At 48.8% G+C, this 8,753-nt stretch overlaps 1 pseudogene; it reads left to right on the forward strand.

Annotated features, from left to right (window-relative positions):
• Positions 1-6,251: 6,251 nt before the first annotated feature.
• Positions 6,252-8,753, forward strand: part of LOC109305510 — a 3,593-nt pseudogene continuing 1,091 nt past the window's right edge.

Genomic DNA, 8,753 nt, shown 5'->3' on the forward strand with positions numbered 1-8,753 from the left:
GGCACTGGCAGACAAGGCTTTTGGGTCAATCTGGTATCTTTTAGTAGACCAACTGAATAGTTACACAAATATATCTTAGCAAGCTTTTGGGTTGGAAAACCCTTTGTTAGGCTGAGGAAGCACCTGCAGTTCTGGGGGTGTGTGTGTGTGTGTGTGTGTGTGTGTGTGTGTGTGTGCGCATGCGCGCTGTTCCTGGATGGAAGGCATAGTAAAGAAGCCAGAGGCTGGCATGCAATGCAGACAAGAAAGCCAATCAGTGAAAATGGAAATGGAGCCATCAGGGTGTGAGGAACAAGCTGGGGTGAAGTGGGGAAGGTGGATATATCAGTGCAGGTAGAAATGGAGAGGTACCGTGGGAGCCAGATGTCTGTTACATTGTAGTACGTCAGAATTCCAATGTCTATATTGAGTCCAGGAGTTTCTGTACCTAGGAGGTTGATGAAGTGCAATTCATAGGCTTATCTGTGAAAAGTGGTTTGTAAATGCCCCTTCAGGATCAGGCCTGAGAGATTGGAGACAGGTCGTGTTCTCTGTGCTGGCATCCTAGACAGCTAAGCTCAGCTCACCTGGAGCTCGCAACTCCACTGCAACCAGCAAGGCTCAGGCCTGTGAAAGGCATGACAGGTCTGGGCTTTCCCCAGCCAGGACTGTGTGTGTGCATGTGGTGGCTGGAGGTTATAGTGCCACCTACCTGATTTTCACCAGGGGGATCCTCAGTCTTGGCATTTCCTGGGGCTGCTGCACTGCTGGCAGTCCCATCAGACCCCCCAACCCTGGAAGAGTGCAGTTTTAGTGGTCATGCCCAGGACCTGGGGTCTCCTCCTTTCCCGTAGCTCCAGTCCATACCTCCAAGTTTGTCCTGACATGGGAGCTCAGTAGGAACATGTTCTTCTGCTGGCTTGTGATGCAGTGAGTGCCACCTCCAGCTCTGAGACTGGGCTATTAAATGGTTTTAAAAAATGTAAAAAGGAAGTAGGTGTGGATGGAGTGAGGACAGTGACATTCACTCCATATGCACCTGGAGCTTGGGGAACTCCAGCAGTGGGAGATTCACCTTGAAGAACGCCAGCTGCTCCACTACACCAGGATCCAAGCACGTGCAGTAGGGTGTCACTACATCCCCAGCACCACTGAACATCCTGTTGCTTGGAACACCGGTCAGCAGACAGGACAGGTGTTCCTGAGCAACCATGGCCATATTTGGCCACATCTGGATGCAGCTTGCCCAGTAGGCCAAGGGGTTGCACAGCAGCAGCTCCATGTCCTCGGCAAGATAGGCAGCCACCAAGGCCTGAATGCTACCTGCCTGTTGGTGGGGTCTGGTGCCTTTGAATTCCACCATGGAAGCCATGCACTTGTCCCACACTGGCAGCACCTGTGGTGGAGGAGGAGACTGGTTGGTGGATGGTGTTCTGGCATGGGACAACAGATTCCCGTCTTCCATGTCCTCCTGCCTCTGCTATTCTATCTCCGTGACTCTGTTCACCAGCACCTCTGTCCACTGATTCAGGCTTTGGCTGCTGCATATGCTCCCCTTCATCCTCGGGTCACACATGGCAGCCAGCACGTGGACCATACTGGACTGCAAGGCATCAAGCCATTTCCTGATGCTCTCCTTTAGTCCCCTCACCAGTGCCTGCATGTCTGGTGACAGCAGTCTGCTCAAGTCAGGAACATAGATCCCGTGGAAGCTCTTAATTTGTTTCTGAAGTTCCCTCACTACAGGGATCACCTGGCTGAGGAGGGCATCAGCAGCACTGAGGGTCTTGGTGGCCTTGAGGAAGGGCTTGAGGACCACCAAGATCTGGGAGATGGTACCCCACTCAGCTCTGCTAAGGGGGCTGCTCCTCCCAATCTCCCCCAGCAAGGCCATCTCATGGATAGTCTTCTGTTGCTCCACCAGCCTTTCCAGCATCAAGTATGTGGAGTTCCACTGAGTCTCCACATCCTGTCTGATTTTGTGCTGCAGGATGTTCAGCTCTGCCTGTTTGTCCTGCAGCATGTTGCCCCCCCTTGATGCTGCGGTGGAAGTAGCCTGCCACTTTCCTGCATTTGGAAATGAGTTTGCTGGTGGTGCTGATGCTGTCACCGGCAGCCCTGTCTCCCTCCAAGGCATCCCTGACAATGAGGTGGAACTTATGTGCCACACAGCAGATGCCAACTTTGTTGGTATCATGGACCATCTTGACTATATTGGCCCCATTGTCAGTGACCATGAACCTATGGGTGAGCTCACCCTGCTCAATGAGCACCCCCTGCACCAAGCGGTTCATGGCCCCCATAATTTCTGTTTTCATGTGGGACTCATCCATCACTTCAGCTTGAAGGAGAGCCTACCAATGGCCGGACTGCTTGCATTAATGCCCTGTGAAGGAGAGGTATGCATGATCTTCATCCCGGCTGCTCCAGATGTTTGAGGTGAAGTGTAAGGCCATCCGAGGACCTGCCTTGTGCAGCTCCTCCCTCAAGATCTCTCTGCATGCCTCATACAGAGAGGGCACCACCATCCTGCTAATTCTGGTGAATGCAGGCACTTGGAAGGATGGGACATGAGTACCATGAGCAGCCTAAACCCTGGCTGCTTAACTATGGAGAAGGGCTGGCCATCATAGTTTCATAGTAGCTAGGGTCAGGAGGAACCTGAACAGATCTTCTAGCCTGACCCCCTGCCACAGGCAGGAATGAATGCTGGGTTCACAAGACCCCAGACAGGTGATCATCTAATCTCTTTTTTAATTTACCCAAGGTAGGGGTGAGGACCACTTTCCTAGGAAGTTGGTTCCAGATTCTGGCCACACTAACCATAAAATATTGCCTCCTGATCTCTAACCTAAACCTATTCTCCATCAGCTTATTACCATTGTTCCTCATTAACCAAGGCGGTGCTGGGGAGATAGGACTCTTCCTATTTGCTGAAGATCTCCCTTGATGAGTTTGTAGGCAGCCACCAGGCCCCCCTCAGCCTCCTCTTGCCAAGGCTGAACAGGTTCAGGTCCCTCAGTCTCTCCTCATAAGGCCTGTCCTGCTGCCCTCTCACCAAATGGGTGTCCCTCCTCTGAACTCTCTCTAGGCTGTCCACATCCCTTTTAAAGTGCGGCACCCAGTACTGGACACAGTACTCCAGCTGCGGCCTGATCAATGTTGCATAGAGGGGGAGTATCACCTCTCTGGACCGGCTTGAGATGCATCTTTGGATGCATGACAAGGTATGGCTGGCCTTGCTGGCTGTGCTCTGGCATTGGTGGCTCATGTTCATTTTGGAGTCAATAATGACTTCAAGATCCCTTTCTGCCCCTGTGCTTTCAAGAAGCAAACTCCCCAGCCTGTATGTATGCTGTGGATTCCTTCTCCCAAGGTGTAGCACCCTGCATTTAACTACATTGAACCCCATCCTATTCTCATCTGCCCACTTTTGTAGGCTGTCTAAATCTATTTGCAGCCTCTCTCTCCCTTCAAGTGTGCCCACTTTGCCCCACATCTTAGTGTCATCAGCAAATTTGGGCAGTGTGCTTTCCACCCCCTCATCCAAGTCGCTGATGAAAATGTTAAACAGTGCGGGCCCAAGGACTACAGAAGCATCTCCCCAATATTCTGGGTGACCTTACTCACCCTTGCAATGTGCCCCCCCATTCCATCTGCCTTTCCCCCTGTTCCAGGGTGGCCTGCCTCTGCTTTGGGGAGATGGGGGCTTTGGAGCAGGAGGGGGACTTCTCTTTGGGCTGAGGAGGAGCATGGGCAAGGGGTTGGTGCCTATGGAGATCCATCAGCATCTCTGTGGTGTTCATATATTTTTTTCCCTTGCCCCAGCTGGTTTTGGCTCAGCAGTGCAGGCAGATAGCATCTGTGGGATCATCTGCCAGCTCAAAATGATCCCAGACCACACTACCCACTTGCTTCTGAGGTGTGGGTGCATATGTAGATGCTGCAATTTCCTGCTTCTCAGCAGGCAGAGACACGGAAACTGGAGGAGTTAACTCATTTGAGCTGCTTGGCTCCACAACCTTTACCTCAGCCTCCTCTGTAGTGCTTTCTGGGGAAGAAGACCTGGCTCTAGGGGAAACTTGAGGGGTGTGGAGCACAGACTCAACTGACTCACCCTCCTTCCCCAGAATTTCCCTTGCTAGGGCACTGAGATCCAAATCCAGCTCTTCTTCTGGCACTGGAAGGCTCAACATGGGAAGTGAAATGGGGGTGGAGGAGACTGTCATGCTGGTGCTGCTGCTTGTTGTTATGGTGGTGGGGGTTGTTATGGTTGGTGCTCTTTGAGGGGATGCAGGTTCAGCACAGGCAGTGGCACTGGCACTATTCCCCTCTCCTTGGTGCCTATAGAACTAGTGGAAGCCTCATGCCTGCTTGTTGTAGCAAAGAGGCTGTGTCTCAGTTTGGCGGGGGGGTGGACTTACCTCTACCTCCTCTTCTGCCCCACCCTAAAGACTTGCTAGCTGCCTTTCCAGCACACTTCATAGTGTGTTTCATAGAGTCCTGTCTTGGTTTCTGGAAAATCTGTTTCTTTTTCTGGAACACTATCTGATTTACGGAACATATGTAGATAAGATAATGGTATGTATGTATATCTATGTAATGTACATATGTATGTTTGTATGTATGTATTTATATAATAAATAAAATAAAATATATAAATGTATGTATGCATTCCTATATACATTTTGTATTATAATATGCAATATAATTATGCTGTGCTTGCCTGCACAGTGAATGGAATGCATACTATGAGAGAAAGCACAGATCTGAAAAGAATCAAAATAGACTAACACAAACAAAAAGAGGATTTTGGAGGAGGACTAGATTGAAAGGAATCAATGAATATAATAATAAAATAAAAGGGTATGGAAAGAAAGCAAAAGGTATTGATGAATCCCACTAGCAAGTAGGAAATGAATGGTAGCCGTTGTTGTTTGACACTGCTGAGCTGCTGGAAGACCGTTCAGTAACTGATCCCAAGGCAGAAAGTAACTCAGTTCAAACAATGCTTTTCTGCTGTTTTTCCATTCCTCCCCCAAAGCACTGGGATTAGAAGGGGCCTCAGGGAACGATCATAGTCACTGGCCAGCTACACAGTCAATATCAGAGCAGTCCTTCCCTCCTCTTTCCCCTCCCTCTCCTTACTTTCGGTTTCCCTGCAGGCAAGCCCAGCTTCAGCTTCAAAACTTGAAATGTTTTGAAACTCTTGAAAAATTTGACTGCCCTTGTTTCATTTTGAGGCTGTTTCGAAGCCCTTCATTTCATTTTGATTTTGCTGTTTCAAGCTTGAAACAAGTCAAAAAAGCATCAAAATGAAACAGCTGGTGAAACTTCACACAGCCCTGAAAAGCAACAGGTCCTGAAGAAGCATAGAGAGATTTATCTGGGAAGATATAAAATACAAGTGTTTCAAGACTTAACAGGAAACATTATAGAGAAGGAAGGAACCAAGTGAAATTACAGCATCTCTCCAAGAAACAAATATAAAATACATATGGATTTTCCTTTAAACTTACCTTGAATCTTACCTTGAACTTACCTTGAATCTTATCTTGAACTTACCTTGAATCTCAGCTTCAGGCTGACACAGGAAATAAGAAGCAACATCATAATGCCAATTAGCAAACCGTTAAGTCCAGGAAAAAGAAGGTACCAAAGGACAAGGACAGGGATACCGGGAAAAGTCAGAAAACTAGTGGTATTCAAGAGAAATCTGAGTGGGGCTGAATAATAGTATGAAGGTAATGAAAACATGGAAGGTGGGATATCAGCAGACAAAGTTTAAAATGGTAATGTTGGGCACTTAAATAATTACAGAAATGAGAAAGTAAAGATGTGTTGGTTTAGTGGGCTCTGTGTGTTTGGCTTGTGTGCCCTGAGAAGCTGGGGGTATTGCTCACTGAGTGATTGGTGATTGCCTAGTGGTTGCTGCCTGGGACTGACAGAAGACCTAACAAAGGGACAGAGCCAGTCCAGGCCCAGCAGGATATAAAAGGAGACTGTCTAAGTGACAAGAGAGCCAGCAAAGAGGGGCTACAAACAGCGAAAGCCATTGGCAGGCAGTTTGCAGGCCAGTTCCTAGGCCAGTTCCTAGCTTCTGCCCTATTTAAGGGGCAAGACTTTCAGTTTGATGTCAGGAAGCAGGGGAAAAAGGAAGACTTTGGGTCAGCTAGCAATAAACAGGCCAGTTTCCAGCTGAGTTTGCTAGGAAAGGTGTGTCTGGAAGAAGGGCAGTAAGAGGCAAGAGACAGATTAAGAGATCCAGGAAAATGGCTGGAGGATATCGCAATGCCAGAGCCAGTGCCTCTGCTTACATCTGTGAGGTTTCTGTCCAGGCAGGACCACTCACCATCAACACTACCAACCAGGTTCAGGTTTGGCACTGTGAAAACTGTGGCTTGCAGTGACTGCCAGGTCAGGGAGTACCTGCAGTGTGAGCGGTGTCTCCTGGTTGGAACAGGCAAGGGAAGGTGGTAAGGATCTGAAGCATCTTCCACCATGAGGAGTTCATCAGTTTGATACTGGAGGAGACCTCCAAGATGGTGGAGGAAGAAATGCCAGAGGCAGCACTAGAGAAGAGAGAGGACATGGGCACTTAAGAGGGTAGAAGCTGGAGGCTTGTGACTTCCAGCAGCAAGCAGAGATCTTCACTTCCACCTGCAGTGGTTAATCTGGAGAACAGGTATTCAGCCCTAGCAACAGAGAGGGAGGAGCATGTTTCATTACTGGAGGAAGATAGGCCAGGCCTCACCAAGATGAGAAGGATCGAGACTACCATTACCAAGAAAAAGTGATGGGTGGTGGTGGTTGGAGACTTCCTTCTGCAGTGGACAGAGGTAGCCATCTGCTGACCTGATCTGCTGTCTTTGGAGGACTTCTGCTTGCCTGGAGCCTGTACTTGAGATGTCATGGAGGGACTCCCAAGGCTCATCTGGCCTTCTGACTGCTACCCCATGCTGCTCATCCATGTGGGCACCAATAATATTGCCAGGGGAGACCCTGAGCATATCACAAGTGACTAAAAGACTCTGGGTGCAAGGGTGAGGGAGTCTGGGGCTCAGGTTGTGTTCTTGTCGATCCTTCCAGTCAAGGGAAAGGGCCCAGGGAGGACCAGGTGCGTTCTGAAGATCAGCACCTGGCTGTGCAGGTGATGTCACCAGCAGAGCCTTGGCTTCTTGAACCATGGGATGATCTTCCAAGAAGAAGGATTTTTAGAAAGAGACGGGTTCCACCTGATTAGGAGAGGGAAGAGCATCTTTGCAAATAGGTTCACTAACCTAGTGAGGAGGGCTTCAAATTGTGTTTTCCAGGAGATGGAGAGCAAAACCCTGAAGTAAGTGGGGAAGCAGGAGACCTGGAGGAAGAGCAAGAAGAAGGGGGCAGCAGGAGACGTGCTCTCATACTTCCTGAGAAATCAGGGTAATCAACTAGTTACCTCAGGTACCTGTACACAAATGCACAGACCCTGGGAAAGAAGCAGGAAGTACTGGAAGTCCTTGCACAATCATGGAACTATCATGTGATTAGAATAACAGAGACTTTGTGGGATATCTCACATTGGACACTGTCCTGTCCTGGATGGGTACAAAGTGTTCAGGAAAGACAGGCAGGGGAGAAGAGGAAGCAGTATTGCACTTTATGTAAAAGAGCCATATGATTGCTTAGAGCTCCAGTATGCAACTGGAGATAGGCCTGTTGGGAGGAGCCTCTGGGTTAGGGAAAGAGGGGAGAGCAAGAATGGTCATGTCATGGAAGGGGTCTGCTATAGACCATCAGACCAGGAGGAAGTGATGAACAAGTTTTTCTTCAAACAGCTAGTGGAAGTTTCCCAGTCACAAGACCTGGTTCACATGGGGGACTACAATCACCCTAATATCTCCTGGGAGAGCAATACAGTGTACAGACAATCCAGGAAGTTTTCAGAGAGTACTGAAGACAACTTGTTTGTGCAAGTGCTAGAGTAGCCATGCTCTTTTTGACTTGCTGTTCACAAACAAGGATGAATTAGTGGAGAATGTAGTAGTGGATGGTAACTTGGGCGGCAGTAACTATGAGGTGATTGAGTTCAGGATCCTGAGGAAAGGAAGGATGGGGAACAGCAGAGTAAGGACCCTGGACTTCATATAAGCAGACTTTGACTCACTCAGTGAACTCATGGGTAGGATCCCCTAGGAAGCCATACTGAGGGGGAGAGGTGTGCAGGAAAGCTGGCTGTACTTTAAAGATGCCCTACTGAGAGCGCAGGAACAAATCATCCTGATATACAGGAAGACGAGCAAGTATAGCAGAAGACCAGCTTGGCTTAGCAGAGAACTCTTCAGTAAACTAAATCACAAAAAAAAGCTTATAAGAAGTGGAAACTTAGACAGATAACTAGGGACGAATATAAGAGCATTCCTTGGGTATGTGGGGATGACGTCAGGAAGGCCAAAATGCACCTGGAGTCACAGCTAGCAAGGGATGTGAATGGTAACAAGAAGGGTTTCTACAAGTATGTCAGTAACAAGAGGAGGATCAGGCAAAGTGTGGGCCCCTTACTGAATGGGGAAGGCAACCTTGTGACAGAGGATGCAGAGAAGGCTGAAGAGCTTAATGCCTTCTCCACCTCAGTCTTCACAGGCAAGGTCAGCTCCCAGACTACTGCACCAGACAGCACAGTTTGGGGAGGAGGTGAGCAGCCATCAGTAGTGAAAGAAAAGGTTAGGGACTATTTAGAAAAGCTGGATGTATACAGGTCCATGGGGCTGGATGGGATGCACCCAAAGGTGTTG

The sequence above is a fragment of the Crocodylus porosus genome, unplaced genomic scaffold (assembly GCF_001723895.1).
Source record: "Crocodylus porosus isolate Cpor-Errol unplaced genomic scaffold, CroPor_comp1, whole genome shotgun sequence".
NCBI lineage: Eukaryota > Metazoa > Chordata > Crocodylia > Crocodylidae > Crocodylus > Crocodylus porosus.